Source organism: Pseudorca crassidens, chromosome 18, assembly GCF_039906515.1.
Source record: "Pseudorca crassidens isolate mPseCra1 chromosome 18, mPseCra1.hap1, whole genome shotgun sequence".
Lineage (NCBI taxonomy): Eukaryota > Metazoa > Chordata > Mammalia > Artiodactyla > Delphinidae > Pseudorca > Pseudorca crassidens.
The window spans coordinates 3,972,078-3,993,917 of NC_090313.1; the positions used below are offsets into that span (position 1 = coordinate 3,972,078).

The following is a 21,840-nucleotide window of genomic DNA, read 5'->3' on the forward strand; positions in this document are numbered from 1 at the left end:
ACTAAAGAAGATGGAGCCGCGTTACAAAGAGGATGGTTCCAGGAGGCCAGCTCTGCCCTGGGGCGAGGGTGCTCCAAGCATGTGTATCCACTCTCTCCCTGACAGATGAGTAGGCAGTTGTACCCTGGGGATAAGAAAAGAAAAAAAGACGAGGGAAATGGGGGAGAGAAGCGCCCGAAATCTTTTCTGGCTTGAGTGGGAAGTGGTAAGCAGGGTGTGTACATGGAAGTTGCCGTCTTCGTGCTATGATCTCAGAGTGCCTTTCATGTAAACGAGCTCTTTCCTGCTGAGGGCAGTAGAAATTGGTATGAACGGTTAGGAACAGAGGGTTGAGCTGTAGAGTAAATGAGGTTTTGAAATGTCAGGTTTAGAGGTGAAAGATCAAATTGCAGTCAGAGCAATTTTAGAAAACTAAGGGCACAATTGCTTTATGACATTGTATTTTGTTGAAAAATGAAGGAGAGAGTGGGCTGGCTATTTTGAGACTCTGCAGAGATTCTTAAGATGCTGGGGGGCTGGGGGATGTTACCCAGACCTACTGGCAAAGGCAGCTCCTCAGGCAATGGGATCAGAGAAAAGGAAGCACGAGCAGCTTGCCTGCCGGGCTCAGGTCTTGCAAAGAGACCGGGTCTTGTCTGTGTCTGCGGAGTGGGTGGAGCATATGCTCAGGACCCGGTGCTCCCTGGCAAACAGAAGTTAAAAGGATGTTTAATCACAGTGTTTGTACATTTGATGACAAACAATTGCAGAAATCACAGAGTAGTTTTATAACTAGAATTTACAGGTATGTATTTGATCTCATTTGCTTTTTTCTTATAGAATGATGTCATTCAATCGATCTCCTCTACACGCTAGCCACCAAACACACATGCACTTCATGTATGGAAGACGGAGAAGAGAGGTCCCCAAAACACTGGATTGGAGAGATACCATGAATAAATACCTCGTACATGGATACCAGTATGGTTGTATCCCAAACTCTGCCATTTGTGGGGTTTTATTGGCGCCCTAACGGCAACTGATGGGTTACATAAACACTTCATGTATTTATAGTACAATGCTCTGCACCAAACATGCTACGTTAACTGTGGGGTGAAACCTTTCCAGCTGTACGCGCTCCACTGCCTATACTCTGCCCATAACTTAAGCCATGTGCTTCTTAGCGTGGATAAAGTGTAACATATTTATTCTAAAAAACGAGTAAGACTTGCCCCAGTTTACTCCAATTCAGCTGCTACAAGTTAAAGATTGTGACATGGAATGTTCCTGATTGATACTTTCCCATCCATGAAAGCAACAACCTTAAGAAGTTAGAAGCCGTCTTCCGGGAGAAAGGCTGAATACAGACCTCTGTGACTGTCCATAGGGAAGGTGGGCAAAGGGGGCCTTCCAGGGCTTGGAAATGGGGTCTCCTGCTCTTAGGGTGAAATAATGGGTGTCACTGGGAATGGAAGGACTAGTGTCATTGGGGTTGGGCAGTGGTTAGTTTCTTCTATGTCCGTCTTCGGGTGTCACATACTGGACCAGATGTGACATCCATGTGGAGGATGGGAAGGTGGGGTTGTCTCCCATCCACCTCCACGAATTAGCACAGCAAGGTGAAAACGGTGCGACTTACCTTGAAGTTAAACAGATGTGAATTGTAATCCCAGCTCTGCCTCTATGTTGCTTGAGGGCTTTGTTAACCTGTGGGGATCCTGGGTTTCCTTCTGTGGAGCAGAGCGGTCCTGGTCACCTTGCAAGATCACCAAGTGTATCCACCGTGGATATGGCGCAACTGGCAGAGAGGCCACTCTAGGGACAGTAGGAATGGTTACTTCCTTTATCACAGCCGGTAACTAAACAAAGAAGCGTTAGATTTGCTGGGTCTCTTCTGCTTTGCCTTTGATCTGTAGCACTAAGCGCAAACTATACTAAACAGCGAAGAAATGAAAATAGCTTTGCAGAGCTGAGTAAGTTTGCCTTTCCTGTAAAACCATCGAATCAAGAGGCTATCGATCAGCTCTGATGACACGTGACCCCTGACTCCTAAATGAACAGGATCTGCGGCATATTTTTCTCAAGATTTCAGTTCTTTGGCCAAGGTCAAGTGGGAAAGGCAGAAGATATTTCTTTAGTGGAAGGAAAAGGGGGGAAATTTAAGTAAGTACATCTGTGTTATTAGGTCATGGATCAGGGTCTAAAACCTTCTCCGCTGAAGTTTTCTTCCATTTCATTACTGTTCAGGATGAGAATGACTGTTATTAGCTGATGGATGTTTACTTTGCATCTAGGACTCAGTTTGTAGATCTTATTATGAGATGTTCGCTGGTGACATTGGGGTAGTTTTAATCTATAGAAATGTGTATACTAGGAACAGAAGAGCATCCCTGCTAGGCTTGCTCGAGTCCTTGTGGGTTTACAGCCAGATGGAGGCGGATCTCACGGACACCAGAACAGCTAGAGTCCAGGGAACCAGAAAGGGAGAAGCAAGAAGTTTCTCTCTCCACTCCTGCCCCTCCCCAGGCTCTCAGGGTCTCTCCTCTACCCCGTCTATCAGCACTCCCTGCCGGCCACACCCTCGCTCCTACCTGGCCTGACCGGAAACAGGACCCTGGTGCCCGGTGAACACGCTAAGTGCTGACGTTCTTTCTATAAAGGTGCCGCAAACACTGAACTAGGGAATCCTGAACCTTCGCTCCCAGGGAAATACAGGACTAGGTAGGTCCCGCGAGCCTTGTGTCGGCACATTTTCATCACCTGATCGATAGAGAGCGTCGTTTTGTGTGTGTTTCTGTTTAAAGACACCTTGTTCTGTCTGCATTGTTGATTAACTAACACTGACCTCAGGACCATCAGTGCCGGAACCCAGGCCTGCGGCAAAGCTCGTGTAACACGCTGTTGTCTCTGAGAGGCACGTCCCAGCCTTCCTGAAACGCCAGCGTGATGCCTGGGGACAAATCTAACCAGAGCGTGGCCTTTGAGCTCAGGTGGGCACGTGAAGCTCAGGTGACCGGAGACTGTGCTGCTCCGCCTGTGTCCATGAACTACCAGGAGAGCACTGCTATAGTGCTGACCTTGGGTTTACAAGTGAGTTTTAGCGAGTAGGCAGATCTGCAAGTACAGAATCCGTGAATAATGGGGGTCTACTGTCTATGACTTTGCAGCTCCTGAGGACTCAGGCTCTGTACGTTGACACCAGATGGTGGGAGGGAGTCTGATTTGCTGGGATGGGGCTACCTCCTGTTCTCCTCAGCTGGGGGAGGCAGACCCTGATGGGGGCAGTGGACTCGGGGGCAGAGGGGCTGCTATAGGTGGAGCTAAGCTTCAGCAGGGAGTGTGGCTCAGCAGGGGGAAGGGACTGGAAGGTCGGGCACGTGGGCTCCTGGCAGGGTCCTTCATCTCACTGGCATCGCTGCAAAGAGGTACTTAGCACTCCAAACACTGAACGAATGTTACAGGCCAGAGTGCAAGGACTACATTTCGGAATTGACTGCATGTCCTCACTTCCCCACGCCCCATAAGCTGTCCTGGGAGCCCACGGCAAGCCCTGGGTGGAGGGGCTCCCGTAGCTCACAAGCAGGCGGGTACAAATACTTCGCTCAACTCCCCAAAACCCCATGTCCTTCAGGCGACAATGCCTTGCCTCTCAGGATTCCTGTGACGATCAATGGAGAGACCCCCCCCCCCAACTGTGCATCAAACACGACAGGGCGGTTTGGAGACTTGGGCACGTGCCCGTGACTGTGCCACGGTTGCCTGTAGCGGTGGCTGAATAGACAAGGTACTGAGATGCTTCCACCCCGAGTCTAGATCGGGGGTGCTCTGACAGGCAGAGACTGGCCAGGTGATGCTGTGTCTGGTCCCGTCCTCTTTCGCTGGGCGTGACTGATGCCCACCAGAATCCACCCCCCGAAATCTGAGGGGGGTGATGAATGGGTCACCACTTAACCACGGACCAACCAAAGCAACCTCTTAGCCAACGAAAGATGAGACTTTCAGTGGAAGGCGAAGTGTCAGAAATCTCCCCACCTTTCCCGTACGTCTTTTTATTTCCTACCTAAATAAAGAGACTTCTGAATTTTCAGAATCTTTTTCTTTTTGGCTGTGAAGGTAGCAATGGAAGGAGTGGCCTTTCCAAGGATTCGCCCAGCTCTCAGCTCTGATTTACACACGTGGACAAGGACACAAACACACACACACAGGTCTGAAGTCAAGTGCGCGGCAGCCAGCCGCTTGCGGAGAGGTGGACGGTCTGAGGCGAGAGGCCCTGAGGGGTCCACCTGGCCACTGAGGTCCTGGCGAGGCGGCAGTGTTTCCAGTGCAATTTCGTCCCCGCTGAGAAGCCCATGTGAGCTCATAGATAAGAGGAATAACTGGACACAGAACCTGGCAGGATCGTGTGAACCTTGTTGGTTTGAGTCAAACGCTGGCCTCCCCGAGATCTCAGGGAGGACGGCAAAGGGGATCAAAGAGCTCAACTCAGAGCTTCTCAGAGCCGTGTAGGTGGCCCCGATGGCTGTACCGCCCTCAGGGATGGAGGTGGTCCTCCGACTCGGGGGAGTTGATTGTCCACCGCTTGTGCTTGACCATTGCCTGCCCAAGGGTTGAACGATAGACCAACATGTCATGAATGCCAAGGGGACCCGTTTGCAGGGAGCTAAAGCTGTGAGAATGCCCAGCTCCCGGACCCCAGCAGACCTTTCCCTCTCCTGGGAGACCAGCCTGGCACCCGTATTTCCAGCTGTTTCCACTTCTCCTTCACTCCTGTTCATCCTGGGAACAAGAGTGGTTTAGCCCCCATGTTTTTTTTTTTTATGACTCAAAAATTTTACTACTACATGTATACTGAACAATAATTTATACACATACCACCAAAGCTCAAGTTCTAGTGTTTATATACCAGTGCTATTCTCAATAGACACAAACTGAAAATCACTCACATTGTAATACACATTGGAAAAAATTAATTAATAGTTAAGTATTTACACTGTGGAATCCTGTGCGACAGCGGCAACGCATGACAACAACAACAGGCAACCATATAGGCGTATTCACAGACAACAGAAACTATAAAAGCCCAATGACTTTACTGTGCCGTTACGTTTATATAAAGTACAAAATACAGGGAACGTGACCTTTTTGTTAGATACCAGACAATATTCAGCCTCAAGGGGAGTCACTGGAATGGGACCAGGGGGCCGCTGAGTGTCTGGCAATTCTCTGTGTCTGCATCTAGAAGCTATGTATACAGTGTATTCAGATTCTGAATTTTCTGAAATTTGTCATTTCCCTACAAACTGTGTTTGTTTGTTTTTTGCTGTGAACAGATTTTTTTATCTTATTTTATTTTATTTATTTATTTTTTACATCTTTATTGGAGTATAATTGCTTTACAATGGTGTGTTAGTTTCTGCTTATAACAAAGTGAATCAGTTATACATATACATATGTCCCCATATCTCTTCCCTCTTGCATCTCCCTCCCTCCCACCCTCCCTATCCCACCCCTCCAGGCGAAAGCACTGAGCTGATATCCCTGTGCTATGCAGCTGCTTCCCACTAGCTATCTACCTTACGTTTGGTAGTGTATATGTGTCCATGCCTCTCTCTCGCTTTGTCACAGCTTACCCTTCCCCCTCCCCATATCCTCAAGTCCATTCTCTAGTAGGTCTGTGTCTTTATTCCTGTCTTACCCCTAGGTTCTTCATGACATTTTTTTTCTTAAATTCCATATATATGTGTTAGCATACGGTATTTGTCTTTCTCTTTCTGACTTACTTCACTCTGTATGACAGACTCTAGGTCTATCCACCTCATTACAAATAGCTCAATTTCGTTTCCTTTTATGGCTGAGTAATATTCCATTGTATATATGTGCTGCATCTTCTTTATGCATTCATCCGATGATGGACACTGAGGTTGTTTCCATCTCCGTAGCCCCCACGTTTCAAACTTTCCTTCCAGAATGACTACCCATCTGAAATAAGAGGAAAAATTTTGTTTTTCTCTCAGAAAGCAAAACTCATACTGGGATTCCCACAATCCTCCCTGGGCACCTCTCTGGCTGCCGGTCCTCTGCCCACAGCAGAGGTCGGCATGAGCCAGGATGGCCAGCACGGCTGGGTACGGAAAGTTTCTGTGGCCTGGAAAACACCATCTTCTTGTTCAGGAGGCTAGTGGCAAGCGAGTTCCCCACTCCTGGTGGGTTATCATCTGAGGGGGAGGCCCATGAGGGCCAACCCTGGGCATGCTGAGTTAAGAGACTGAAAGACAGAGACAAGGGATACGGATGGGGCTGAGAGAACCCATGACAAGACATCCCCCCATTTGAGACCAGGCTCTGCCCCCGGCATCTTGAGACTGACCCTTCACTTCCACTGTCTCCATCTGTCTTCCCTCTTCCTCCCCTGCGTCACTGGGGAATGACCCTCCAGTGAGGACGGGGTTCAGAGGGATTTGACTGACATCTGCATCCTTCTCGCCGCTCTGCTTCTGTGCTGGACCAGTCAACTATTCGGAACATCACCCTGGTCTGCTACGCAACATGGCCTTGGAGGGAAGAGGTATGTGTTTCACACAACACCTCATCCAAAGAGTATTGCTCGCAGCCAGAAAGCTGGCCATAGAGAGACAATATTAGGGACATCCGAGGAGATGAGAGTGACACCAGGCAGGACCCTGTGGGGCTCCTGGGTACAAAAGCCTTGCTGTGTCCTGCCTTTCTTGATTACAGGAAATGGGCTTCATTCAGCCTCCATGACCTTCCCTGAGTTCCAACAGGCACGTTCAAACCGTTGCTAATCAGGGAAGGGAGGGGATGCAGAGACTAGGGAGGAGCAGTCAGGAAACAATAGTGCAGCCTTGGGGGCAGGGTCCTGGTTCTCCCTCAAGGGATACACAGAACAATACCTTTGAGCTTTTTGCAGATACTGAAACCCCTACCAGGTGGGAGAAGTCAAGGGCATGCTGCCCACAAGCACGGGGACCCCAGACCGGTTGGAACCAGAAGGTTGATGACGCCAACTCCCAATTACCTCCCCATCAACCCATCAGAAGAATGTCCACGAGCTGATCATATCCTCTTTGAACCATTCCTATAAAACTTTTTACTACCCCCTCCAGGTCGGGACACAGTTTTGAGGGCACTAGCCCACTATAGCCTCCTTTGCCTGGCAAAGCAATAAAGCTATTCTTTTCCACTTCACCCAAAACTCTGTCTCTGAGAATTAATTCGGTGTCAGGTACAGAGGCCGGATTCAGCTTCAAGAGCATGGCGTTGCCCTCATTGAGATGCCATCTCCACTTGCCCCTACCGTCCAGCATACGGAACTGTCCTTGGGATGATGAGAGCTGAACAGGACTGAGGTACAAGGACCTGGCAAGAACGGATGTCGCGGGGAGCAGGGAATGATTTATAAATCCTTCTTAGAGTGGAGAGCCGTCTTCCTATCAGTTTTACAGCCAAGTCCTCAGCTCTCGCAGACGGACCTGTGATATCTGCATGATCACAGCTCTCGGCTTTTGTCCCTTGCACTTTTGTAATGTAGGAAAGAGAGAGATTAATTGTATGGTGAAACTCTTCCACAATTTGCTGAACCTTTGCATTCCTGACATTAATCTTTCCCCAAGTGTCCTATCATTAACTTGAAAAATCAACCGGGTAAAACCGTAGAGTAGATTCATGTAAATGGAAACACATAAATAGCGCACGGGATGGAGATGGGGCAGGGCTGTCTGGCTGCTGAGAATGTGTAGCAAGATGATACATGAAGCTTTCTTCCAGAATGCTTCATCCGTGGAACGTGTCATTTATCCATCACCCAGCACTAGTGAGTTAGAGTCGTTTCTTCTGGGCAGAGACCTGGTAAGAGCATGAAAAACATTCTCCATTGTCAAGTTGTTTTCAAATGATGCAAATAAAAAATGACTTCTCTGCCTTCGTCTGCAAAAGAAAATCTCTTTTCCTTCTCCATTTGTGGAATTCAGTAAGCAGCTGCCCTTACCTAGATTTTATTCTATGTGAAAAGAAAATAAGCACAGGACACCTCCTGGAGATTTTCCTATACAATAAATGCTCTTATAGTGCCAACTTTGATTAGTCTTATAAAGTTGGCTGGAGCGCTCTATTGATGTATTAATTTAACACGTTTTGAATCTGCTTTTTTGCGATCAGACTCTTCCACACATGAATTTGTTCTTACGTAAATAGAGCTCTTGGTTTGTGTTCACAAAATTATGATGAGCCAGATAGAAAAATGGGGCCAGTTTCCAGGGAGGAGAAAATGGCCCTCGGGTGAGGACTCACCCCAGAGGCAGCCCTGGGTGACATGCAGGCTCTGTGACCCTGAACTGGCCACTTCTTTCAGCTGCAAACTGTGATCTAAGTTTTTTTTGCTACAGAATTTGACATTAAATGCTGGCAGTTTGAGAATGAAAAGTATGCACCATTGTTTCACCAACTATTCAATGCTTTGAACTCACCCTTGGGCATCTGCCCCCACCTGCATCTCCCCAGCACAGTATCCTGGTCCACCGGCCACCTGACAGAGGCAATACACAAGTCGTATCAAACCTGTAACGTTTGTGCTTGAAACAGAAATTACAAGTGGCATTTACAATGAAAAGTGACTCTCACTGATTAGATTTTTTTGTAAATAGTAAGTGATTATATGGATCAAGAAAGTCAAAACTTAGCAAAGGGTTGGATCTAAGTGAAAAGGCATGGAGGTTTATTTTCAATCATTCTTTCAATTAACGTTTATTGAGAGCCTCTAGGGTGCCTATCTCAGTACTGAATGAGGCAAACAGTCACGAAGCTTATAATTTCGACAGTCCCAGACAAATACTTGGATAATAAGAGAATGTAATTACATATAAACAGGTCACATGCAGAGTTTCCCGGGGCCCAACCCTCTTCTCTGTCGTTTGCTAATGTCTGTTGCTGGGAAGAACAAAAGAATAATTAGCAATTTCATGATTAGGGATTTGTTTGGACTTTGATTACCAACTAAATTAATAATTTATTTTTATAGGCTAGATGTTCAGCTTAAAGTCACATGAGTTTGCATGCAAGGTAAATACTTCTGAATTTTCACACTTTTTTTTGGGTATAATATCAGGGAGCCAGATTGGACTAAAATTTGGTGGAAACATCATTAACCTACACAAATCACTTCCTTAAACTAAAAGAGATAATTAATACTTACATAGCATTTATTAAGTGCCAGGCGTTGTTCTAAGATACACCAACCGCCCCTCACAAACACACACATATAATTCATTTATTTCTCTCAAGCAACCCTATGAAGGGCATACAACCACATGTGCCTGAATAAATGAAGGGTAACAGAATGTGTCACCTGAAAATACGCTACTTTGGCATAAGGAGTATTTTGAGCTAAAGGCACTTGGAAAAGAGCAGGTGCAAAAGGGTGCTCTGTTTCTCCCCTTCCTTCCTGAAAGCAGGAGATAAAAATCGCACGTGGAAGATGTCCTCCTTGTACCGGGAGGAGAGAAATAGTCTTCTCACCAGAGTTGGAAGTGGAGGTGGAGAAATCTGTACAAACCGACCTTTTCAGAATAACTCATCTTCCTTTGGCTCTCCGTGCGTTTTGGTTACTTTTCCACAACGGTCTCTCTTTGTTCGCCCTGATATATGGGCACTGAGGTTTGCCCCTTCTTTGGGTCTTCATTTTTCTCTAAGGGCTCCCATGGACCTGTAAAAGTCTGTATGCTTTTTTCCTGTTAATCTGTCTTCTGTCAGTTTAATTCTTGGGCCCAGCTGGAGCCCCTAAGAGGATAAAGTTTTGCCTCTCCTACCCTGGCAAATTTGAGGGTGCAGCCCAGTGGAAGTGTTAATAGAATTCTTTCTCTTGCAGGGGACTTAAGGGATGGTGGTGGCCAACAGTCACATGTTCATCAAATACCTACCGCAGGGCAGATAATGGGCAAAGATGGTTAAGACCTGGTCCTTGGCCCAAGGCTTCCCTTCTAGAGAGAGGTGGGCTTGAAAACAGGTGAGTGCACGGGGCGGTGGGTTGCCAAGGTGGAGACCCCTGAGAGTGGGGTGGGCGTGCAGTCCTGCCTGGATCCCTCACAGAGGACCCGACACTCTGGATTCTTGGGTTGTCTTCTTCTAGAAGGTAATCTGCGTGGGTTGGAGGCATGTCTAAAGAGTCCCCCAGTTCTAAGCGTGTACTTGAGGCAATTCGGTGTTTTTAGCTGTGGTCTTTTACCAAGAAGAACCGTGATCTCTGTTATAAGCGACTATGACAGGGCATTGCCAGACTTGTTCCTTCTAATGGAAAGCTCTAGGTTAGCACCAGGAGGCAGAGAATGGGGGCAATGCCCTTCAGGTAAAAGTACAAGAAACTAGAGGTCTCTGGAGATAGACTGAAACCTCCTTCCACTAGCCCCCTGCTCTGCTCATGAAAACATCCATCAGCGACAGACCCTGACCTTGACCCAATATCTAGAGTGATGAGAGTACAAAAGGTGACAACGAAGGGGAAATTAGTACTTTTGAGAATTGTATAGTCTCGTGATTTTAGCAGCTGCTTCACAGTACTTAGCAAATATTTCTGAAGTGCTAAAACATGCCGGGGCCTGCAAAGCACTTCGTGACATCAGTGTGTTGGAAATTAGACCCTATGGATGGTGTGGTCCACCACTGTGTACTTGCATGTGTGTGCACACACGTGTGTGTGCTTGTGCATGCATGTGTATGTTTGAATGTGTGTGTGTATGTGTATGACTTAACAGTCTCAAATAGCAACACGTGATGTCTACGTCCCAACATAATTTACCTAAAACCTTTCACCTCATCTCGTAAGGTCAGGCTCACTTTCACATACACACTGGTATCTACAGTTACGCACTTCCTATGGTTGTCTACTTATGTTGGCGCCATTATGCGTAACTCTTTCCCTAAAGCACGTTATACATTTTCATGATAACGTTTTAATAGATGTTCAAGCATTTGCAGGTCACTTGCAATATTTCTTAACTTTAAAAAAGGGAGTAAACTGAACACGTTATTCAAATCATGAATTTCTGAAGACGCATGGAGTTGGTTGTTCCTGGCCATAATCCTGAATCATGCTTTGCATCTTAATTTTGTCTAAGGAATGTGCCTAATGGAAGTATTTGGCCATTAACCCCATAGAACCTTTATCAGACACCTGGTCATTTGCCTCATACAAGATCAATAGCAATCATAAGAAAAGTCAAAATTTCCAATTAGAATATATGTCGTCTTTATGAAATGGAGACAAGTCGTGCATTCTTCAGCTTCACAGCCCTGAAGAGTACTGATTCCTGCCCCCCTGCACGCTGTGTTCTTTGTCTGCATTAGGGGAGATCCACTGATGGTCCTGAAGTGATCATCCTTCCTGCACCAGGGAAGTTCGAGAGAATGACTCTGTCACAGAGACTGTACACAGTGCTATAAGGAATTCCCTTCCTAGAATCCTGGAATCCTGCCCTGCAGGGTGGCCCAGGGATTTGAGAAGATGTCAGCATTGAAAAAAGGGTACCGTTTCTCACCGCTCTTAAATAAGATTGTCAGCATGTGCTGCCGCCACATTTTCTGAAATGAATTCTGAGAAATGAAGACATATTCTTCACATGCCAGTACAAAAATCTTCCTGAGACAAATGTTGGTGAAGATGTGGAGACATTGGAATTCTCCTTCCATTGCGGTGGGAACGGAAAATGGTGCGGCCACTTTGGAAAACAGTTTGGCATTTCCTCAAAATGTTACATAGGCCCTTTGACCCAGCAATTCTACCCCTAGGTATATACCCAAGAGAACTGGAAACTGTTAGGTGAAAACTGCCTAGGCAAAATCTTTACACAAATGTTCTTATCAGCACTATTCAGAATAGCCAAATTGGAAATAACCCAAATGTTCACCAACAGATGGCTGGATAAACAAAACGTGGTATATTTGCACAATGGAGTAGTCGATATTTTATAGAAAGAATGAAGCCCTGATACATGCTACTACATGGATGAACCTTGAAAACATTACGCTGAGTGAAAGAAGCAGCAGCAACAGGCCACATACTGTGCGATTCCATTTATACGATATGTTCGGAGAAGGCGAATCTGTGGACACAGAAAGTAGATTAGTGGTTGCCAGGAGATTGGGAGGACTTTGGAGGGAAATGGGTTGAGACTGTAATGTTTTATTTTGGCACGATGACAATTACAGCGTGATAATGATTTCACAACTCCACAACTATACTAAAAAGCACTGAATTGTATACTTTAAAAGAGTGAAGTTAGAGGTTGTGAATTATATATCAATAAACCAGTTATCACCAATCTTTTTGAGTTGCTTTCCAGAGTCCAAGCCTGTGTGTCTGTAAATTCCTGTCAATGATCACGATTTAACTGGCTGCTTTGAGATGTATTATAGCCTGAAGATAAAATAAAACATAAAAAAAAATTTTTAAAAGACAACAAAGCAATAAGAAGTGATTTTTTCCCCCCACATGTGTTGGAATTCCATGTTTTCAAACATCGGAAGGGAATCATCCATCAATGAATCAGAATGATAATAGATATGTTTTTGCAGTGCTTTCACAGATGGTCTTATTCAAACACATTCCGGGTGATGATAGATACAGAAACTTACAGAGTTAGAGTGTACTTGTGAGACCCTGGGTCGGGGATGAGACCAGAGAGCAAGTTCTCCGAGGGGCATTTCTTATTTGTTTTTACCTTTTCCAGGGCAAGGATTACATGTTAGTTGAAGGAAGGATTAAACGGGTTATCGCTTTCTGAGGGGGCACCTTCAACCAGCAATAAAATAAATATCCTTTTATCTCTGAGATAATACAATCTTAAAGAATCGCCCATTTCAGAATGTGGTAGGCACTTGGTAAATGTTTCATGAAGGCCTGTAGGAAGTAATAAACCTGTGAACAGATAAGTGTGGCGTCTGTACCGGTGGCTGTCAGAGCAGAGCCCCAGTGCACTTCTAAAATTAGCTTCTCCTTTGCCTTCAATGTAATGGATTGGAATTTTGAAACATTTTTAAGAAATGAAAGGATCCACAAATATTTGTGGTCTGGTTTAGGTGCAGAGAATGTATCAAATGTTCTCTTGTTTGCTAATTGCATCATCAGTGATGCTAAGAGCTTCAAACTCCATGGCATGGATGGCATGCTGCAGCCCTCCAAACCAAAAGCAAGAACAATGTTTCCTGAAAATATCCTGCAGAGTCATTATCTGGGAGTGAAACCTGGTTCCCAGTTATATCATGAGGTTAGAAAATGCTTTTATAGGAAGTACAGTTACATTGAGTCAACATGGGACTTTTCACCAGTCTTTACCTGTTGGTTTTCCCTTACAAGCCCAGGAAAAACAAGATTCCCTAAAAATATATGTACTTTAAAATTTCCCCAAAAGGGAAGCATATGTCGTGTGCAGGGGGTGATGGAAACCAAGGGGAATGTGGTTTCTGACTATCATCCTATGCTCTTCATTATTTGAGATCCCTGTGACGTTTCGAGTCACTTGCCTTTCTGAAAATATTTTTAAGCAAAAATCAGCAGTCTTCCCTCATGGTATTGAACTGGCCAAGTTTATAGTTATTAGAATCTGATCGCTTATTGATTTAAAGAACGTGAAGGTCATCATTGAACTTTCTCTAAAATAACCAACAAACAATGAGTCAGTTCACACTAGCCGTTGGCTGCACCAGCATCTATTCACGAGGTCAGAGCTCATAGCCCCGGAGGGCAGAAATGTCGGTCAGATCAATAGATGTTTAAACATTCTGAGAATTCCTTACGGGTTTATTTACATGGATTTGTACACTCCGAGATCAGGTGAGCATGTCAGACTTCTCATGGGGAAACTCTTGAGTTAAACTTAGGTATGAAAGTATTATAATATTAGTCCATATCATAGAGCGTTTTACAGGTAGAAAACTCTACAGTGTGCTAATTCTCTTACTTCTAGAGTTTAAACGGTTGTTGTAGATTTGCCTGATTTTGCGGTACCTTCTTCTCATCCTTTCAGAGCTCATCCTAACTCATAGTAGATGCGAGACCCCCATCACCTCCATTCTCAGTGATGTCTCCACCTGATCTAGTTCATGAGCTCCCGTCCAGCCAAACTCTCTAATTCTCGACGCTCTGATTTCGCTGCCTCTACTTCCACATCCTGGCATTTTTCCTCCCATCAAAATCTCATGAGCCATTCCGCCACCCCAAATCTATGTCTTTTGTAAAACGGTCTCTGAATAACAGATTACAAGTATATCACCCTCCCCCGAACTGTGAGCCACTATTCTCAGTATCGGACACGTGGCAAGCACGTTAACAACTTTGTTTTGAAGTTAAAGGTGGCATGTTGTACCCAGAGCGAGATGATACATTCCTGGAATTCACAGACCATCCTAGTGGATTTCTGCACGTGATTTCACTTCGCACAGGGCAGCCTTGCAGTGACTGTTTGTGGACTGCCTGAGTGGAGGAGAGGATGGGAACACTGAGGCAGTTCCTCAACTACGAGGTGTCTGAGGGTGAATGATTAAACCAACGCAGGACACATTCCATTTTTCCTTTCGACCCGTGTTGTTGTTTTGGAAGTTGATGTCCTCCAGTCACTAGGTAGTCAGATGTATAGATATACTCCCTTGAGATGTACCCACAGAGAACTTTGATCGTCACACACAGAGCAAAGATGAGGACAGGTCTGAAACCAGCTCCCTTGTTTTTTGCAAAGTGGCATACTTTATGTAACACCCCTTGGTCACAAAGTGGCCATCCATTGCTCAAAACAGTGTTTAAAATTTCACTCCAGAATGCTTCCAAGGAAGCCAGGATGAATGTATTTATCTTGGGGTGACAGTAAATTTGAATTTGCAAGTGAAATTGTAATTTTGGTTTCCCTTACGTAGCAGGATGTGATAGCAACCAAGCCACAGGATTTCCGTAAGTACCATAAACACATTTAACCAGGTAGATTGTTTTCAAAAGGTTCCAACACAGACCACTTGGGTACAAAGGGTCAAACGCAGTCCAAACAAATGCATGACAGTAATAGGTACAAAGGGCTCGTGTCCTTGGTAAATGATTAATCATAAGCTATCATAAACAAAAATGTTCTATACATGTGATAAACAGGTTTGTAAAAGAGCACGGGAAACACAGAAGAAAGGCACATTTTTCAAAATTAAATGTTAGTCATAAGAGAGAGCTGGGTGCTATCTGGGGGCTTTTATATCTTTGAGGGGTTTTTGTTTGATACTTGGAGTCGGACTGGGGTGGCTGTGTCTACACCTGCAAGTTAGTAACATATATACATCCGTCACTGAAAGGCACCCTTAGCATTCTTATGTATTTCTTTCATTCTCTTCTGTTCTCCATTCAGTAGATTATTTCATGCACGCCCACTCCCAGAAGCCACCGAGGGAACATCGCTTTTCTTTCTGTACATCTTCTCCTTGTGGGAATGAGAGGGCAATTAGCCATGGCAGCCACTGAGGTGGAAAGTCTGTTATACCCAGTTTGCAAAAATAAAAACAAAACCCTTTGTCACATCTTCAGAGTAGCCTAGGAATAAAAGTGACTATTAAAAAAGGAGAACGACTTTTGTTTTTTTTCACAGATGTGCTGAATGACATAGCCAAATGCATGTGGTCTGCTTGGAAGATTACACAAATATTTTCCAGTAGTTTTCCTGTAGGTTGGAGCACTTCTGAAGCTTAATTTTAGGAATTATCATTGAGGACCACTTTACAAGTCATGTAAGAAAACCATTTCTTTCCTTTGCATGAGAGTCAACCAAAGTATAGCTACGGTCAACCTTCTTGGTGTGGAAAGGGGGAAGGAAGCCCACGGTGGACACAAAACTGATGGCAACAGAGAAATCCGTGGGCCAACCAGAAGGCAGGCAGGCTTCCACGACTCACGGAACAGGTCATGAAAACGCAAAGGAAGTGGGCCTTGTGATGACAGGGCTTTCAAGTGGTCACATGTCAATGGCAATGCTTGAGAAATGGTCCCTTAGCCTTGTCATTGGGGGACAAGACAGAAGGAGCCCCTCTTTCTTTCCCACCACATCCCCTCCTCCCCAACCATGGTCCTCGAGTCTTGCCTCTGTGGACAGTGAAAACAACAACGAACACACAAAAAACACATTAATTCCAGGAGCCTTTGGTCATGAAGTGTCCGGTACCTGGTTGAAGCATGGGGAAAAAAAGGAATAAAGAAATGGGAAGGCGGAAAATACGGACCCACGTGTCTCCTAAAGGACATTCTTTCCTTTATGTGAATAATATTTTTTTAAAAGAATTCTAGAACCTATATTCTCTTCTCCTCCTGCCAAGAGTACAGGGTCTGAAGCCTCCATAAATGGAATTGCCCATGGGAAGCGCTTTTCTTCCATGATGTACCACAGCTCTTCGGATGGGTGTACACCTAGGCCTGGTCTCCTGAGGTCCCGCTCCTGCACTGACCCCCACGTACCCGTGGACTCTGGGGTCCCTACTAGCGACTGCTCTTGGTTCCCTTCTGCCCCCCTGGACTGGATCATGGCAGCCAAAGCCCGGGGGTTTTGAATGGATATTACAGATTCTCTGATTCTGTTACCTTTTTATTCTGGAATTGTCGATACAACATTCTTTTGCGAGGTTCTCCAATCCCCCAGGACTCTTCCCTTTGGAGAGAAATCTCAGCCCCCTACAGTGATGTAAGTATTAAAGGAGACAACGCACAGAACTCGCGTAGTGTGGGGCTGGGGCATCGCACGAACTCGTCTGATGGCTTATGCCACCTTCAGGAAGCTCAGACAAGCAGTTCCTGACCTGAAAGTGGATCCCTGTAACTTCATTGCAAACTACAAAACCATGCTGACCCTTGAAGGGCCCTCTTATCAACTCCCTGCCTTTTCAAACATCCTTGTTTTCAACTGTTCTTCATAAGATATGATTCTTCTCTCCTAGTAGGTTCCAGTCTATTTTTTACCTACCACACTAATATTTTAAAATTACCATTTTGATGGATATATTAGTTTTTATGTACATCAACCATCAAGTTGTACACCTTAAACATACAATTTTTTTTTTTTTTTTTTTTTGCGATACGCAGATCTCTCACAGTTGTGGCCTCTCCCATTGCGGAGCACAGGCTCCGGACACGCAGGCTCAGCGGCCATGGCTCACGGGCCCAGCCGCTCCGCGGCATGTGGGATCTTCCCGGACCGGGGCACGAACCCGCGTCCCCTGCATCGGCAGGCGGACTCTCAACCACTGTGCCACCAGGGAAGCCCTGAACATACAATTTTTAATTGTCAACTATACTTGAATAAATCCAGGAAAAATATTATATATATATATATACAATATATATATATCATAGTGCTATAGTTTACTTTTTTAAAAACTTACGCTTCCCTTTTTAAAATGCTCTCAAGGGACGTTTTAAATGATTCTAGTTAATGACGGTGATAGAGAAGGGAGCCTTCTACGCTGTTGGCAGGAATGTGAGTTCGTGCAGCCGCTCTAGAGAACAGTGTGGAGGCTCCTTAAAGAACTAAGCTGCCCTGTGACCCAGCAGTCCCACCCCTGGGCACATACCCAGGAAAGACGAAAACCCTAATTTGAAAAGACACTTGCACCCCGATGTCCATAGCAACACTATTTACACTAGAAAAGACATGGAAGCCACCTAAATGTCCATCGACAGATGAATGGATAAAGATGTGGTGTGTGTGTATATATATGTATATGTATATATATATATATAATATATATATATATATAACCTATAATGGAAAAGAAGAATCTGAAAAAGAATATACCTGTATGTATAACTGAATCACTTGCTGTATACCTGAAACATTGTAAATCAACTATACTTCAATAAAAATAAATAATAAATAAATAAATAAATAAATAAATAAATAAATAAATAAATGATGGTGTTAGGTGTGAACTCTCGTTATAGACCACATGCTGTACCAAACCTATTCCATTCACATCCATCCTCTGCTAATCATCAGCATTTTATAATTGAAAACCACGACCAAGCCACGCTGTATACAGGCTCAAAACCGACCCAAGTTCATTGGGGACGAGATGGACAAAGCCAAGATTCAAACCCAGGTCTGACCCATTCCAGAGCCTGGGCTCTTCTCTGCATTCTGGTCTACATTTCTGCTTCTCTGTTTTATTCTGCTTATGGCTAAAAGGTCTTTTATTGCCTGGTAACATTTTGTAAGTCCAGCTCTTCAGAATGTTAGCCTCGTGGCCATGTTCCAGAGGTCCGCCTTTCTTTCCTACACTTATCTTCGGTTATATACCATTTTGCAAAATCATGTCCATGAAATGCCAGGAATCTGAGCCTGTAGATCATCTATCTGGCTGATACCTGTCAGTCAATTTCATGTTTCAGACACATTCTATGTTTCTTCGTTTGAATCAGGGTTGCCTTTCAAGTCTCGTTTCTTGGGATCTACTTACCTTTCCATCAGAAATGTTGAACTGCCTTACTGATGCTCCCATTACACGTGCGACTCTGGAGGGCCTTTGCATTTTTTTTTTGTCTCTGCACCTCCCCAGGGCACCCAGTTCTTTCTCTTTATCAACGAGTAGTCACTGTCAATGTCTCTTCTAAAATTGGGGTGATGACTCATCAGTATGAGGAGAGAGGACCAGCTGGCCGCATCCTCTGCGTTCAGCCTGACAGTTCTAAAGAGTTGAATTCTCCAACCACCTCTCTATTTTCCCTCTGTGTAAAACTTAAAAGCTATACCAGGATCACAGCCTTGAGTTTTCTCTTCTCTTTCATCCAGTGAGTGATTTGTGATGTGCTCTCTGACATATTAATACGGCCTTTGATCTTCACCGAGATCCTCTCCCACACGCCCAACCCTTGAGCTCGCAGTGTTTCTCAAAGCACAGCTCCATCTTTTTTATGGGCGTATCCATCTGTTACGGCTGTTGTCACAAAGGACCACAAACTGGGAAGCTTAAAATCACAGAAATTTATTGCCTCATAGTTCTGGGGGCCAGAAGACCCAAATCAAGATGCTGGGAGGGCCACGCTCCCTGTGAAACGTAGGTAGAAGAACCCTTCCTTGCCTCTTTCGGCTTCAGTGAGAGCTGTTCCTAGACATTCCTTGGCTCTCAGATGCATTGATCTCTGTCTCTGTCTTCACATGACACTTCAGGTGTGTCTCTCTCTTCTATTTATGAGTCATGTTGGATTAGGGGCCCACCCTAATGATCTCATCTCAAGATGATCCGCATCTGCAAAGATTCCATTTCCAAATAAGGTCACATTTACAGGTGCTGGGAGTTTGAAGATTTCAACCTAGCCTTTCCGAGGACACCATTCAACCCATAAGAGTGTGTAAACCTGCTTTTTTTAAGAGTGTATACTCTTTGTCACCAAACTCTAGTCATAAATCCCACTGGGTCCAAAGCTCAATGTCATTTGTAAGATTACATTTACCACCTTAAATGATAGCCTCAAATTCACATTATTTATTATGCATTGGGTGTTGCCCAATAGACATACAAGTGCACACTCTTGTTTTGCTCTTTCTTTTACTCCTACGTAAGTATTTGAAGACATCAGCACCCCAGCATCCACATCCTTCTGCGTTGCACTGAGCACCCACCACGCGCCAGGCTGGGTACCGGAAGCCGGAGGAGCAACGAGACCAGATCTGTTGCTGCCCCTTCTAGCACGGAGCTTAACCTCAGTAGCAGAGATGACACCGAACACATCTGAAGGGGAAGTGGAGGGAGCCCCGTCCTCTCCTCACCAGACCTGGACCATAGATAAGCCACCTAACTTCTCTGTGCCTCAGTTTCCTCATCTGTTAAAAGGGGATAATATGAGTAAAAATTTCATAGGGTTTTTGGAAGGACTGACTGCATGAATCCACATGAGATTCCTAGAACAGGGCCAGTGCATAGCCAGTGGTCTCCAAGTGTTAGTTATTATTAGGTAGAGAGGTCTAACCTCACCCGAGAGTAGGAAGCCCTCCCTGCAGAAGTCAGGGAAGCTAGACCTGCAGGTCCTGCCAGGAAAGACAGCAGACGGGGGACCAGACTTTTCAGGGCAGCTTCTTACGGAGAGGAAGTGAAGCTGAGCATCTCCTCCTCACTCGTGAGTTCTGTTTGAGCATCCTGCTTGCTGCCTCTCCTTAACCAGCATGGCCCCTCGTAGAGGAGCTGACTCTCAGGCAGACACTACCTTCCCATGCATCTCTAGCAGAAAGACCACCCAGCTCAACGCCAAGCCACCTTCTGATTCTTTTTTTTTATAAATTTATTTATTTTTTAAATTTATTTATTTTTTCCTGCATTGGGTCTTCACTGCTGCACGTGGGTGGGCTTTCTCTAGTTGTAGTGGGGGCTACTCTTTGATGCAGTGCACAGGCTTCTCATTGCAGTGGCTTCTCTTGTTGCGGAGCATGAGCTCTAGGTGCATGGGCTCAGTAGTTGTGGCCCACGGGCTCAGTAGTTGTGGTGCACAGGGTTAGTTGCTCCGCGGCATGTGGGATCTTCCCAGACCAGGGCACAAACCCGTGTCCCCTCCATTGGCAGGTGGATTCCTAAGCACTGCGCCACCAGGGAAGCCCCCAAGAGCTGATCCTTGTTTCAGCAGGCTGCACTACTTTGTCACTGGAACACCTGACAAGAGGCTGCCTCCCATGTGGCCTCCAGCCACAAGTACTCCACAATCCTGCCTGGAGAGAACGTCTGGGCATCTTACCAACACTGCCCTCTGGAGACAACGTTTCCCAGGACACACGTTGCTAAGCTCTTCTCTGGAACCCCTGTTCTTTTCCCGTCTTGCATGACGGACAATGTCCAGAACATAGTGGCTGGAACTTCAGCACCCTAGGACTTTCACTGTTTTGAGAACCCCAGCCTCTGATGGGACTCTTCCATCTTCACGATGTTCACACAGGTCAGTGTTGGGATCGTCTTTATGTCAGGAGCCCTCAACTTGATAGGATGTATCTGAGGACATCCTCCTGAAACACCACAAGTATTTCCTACCTGATCTTACTCCTACGCGACTTCAGTCCAGGGGTCTGCACTCCTTTTTCCTTAAAGGGCCAGGGAGGAAGTTTTAGGCTTTCAGGTCCTGTGGTCTTTGTCACACCTGCACAGCTCTGCTGTTGTAGCTCAGAAACAGCCAGAAGCAATGTGTAAATGAATGGGGAAGCCATGTTCCAATAACATTTTATTCATACAGAGGTTCAGCAAGTAGGATTTGCCTGTGGGCCGTAGAATGGCCCCTCCCGCCTGAGCCGATAATATTTCCTCTGGGGAGTCAGAGTTGTTATATCCAATATGGAACCATCGTGGGTTCGTGATTCAGCTCAACACAATGAAAACCAGAATCTCTTTCCTACTAAAATGAGCTCCTTCCCTGGATTTCCCTACGTGTGGCAATGGTAGCGACATTTTCCAACTCATACACATTTAAAAACATGAGGTTAAATATTTGATTCGTCCTTTCTGCTAACTGCCACGTATCTCGCATCTGCACGCTTCATAGCTGTCGCAGAGCGCAGCATCTGTATTCATCCTCTTGCCTTCGGGACTGACCCATTTGCCTTCACTTTCTCTCTGCACCTCATCCGTAACATGGCTTTGGGGTTAATCATTCCTAAAATTTGCTTTTATCCATCCTCTCCTGTCCAGCCTTCAAAACCTACCAAACTCTGAACTCAGTCTGCCTCTCCCCTTGTCTCATTCCCCACATAACTCCACTGATGCTGTTTTTTTTTATTTTTGAATCACTTTGTTGAGGTATGATTGACATGTGAAAAGCTGTAGGTATTTAATGTATGAAACTCAGTGGGTTTGGGGATAAAT

The 21,840-nt window shown here is 45.3% G+C and overlaps 1 long non-coding RNA gene across 1 annotated transcript; it reads right to left on the reverse strand.

Annotated features, from left to right (window-relative positions):
* Nucleotides 1–465: 465 nt before the first annotated feature.
* LOC137210862 (uncharacterized) lies at nucleotides 466–2,645 on the reverse strand. The gene is made up of 3 exons (XR_010936754.1): nucleotides 2,571–2,645; nucleotides 1,619–1,794; nucleotides 466–682 (listed from the first exon to the last, which is right to left on the reverse strand). It is a non-coding gene; the product is annotated as an uncharacterized lncRNA (long non-coding RNA).
* Nucleotides 2,646–21,840: the final 19,195 nt, after the last annotated feature.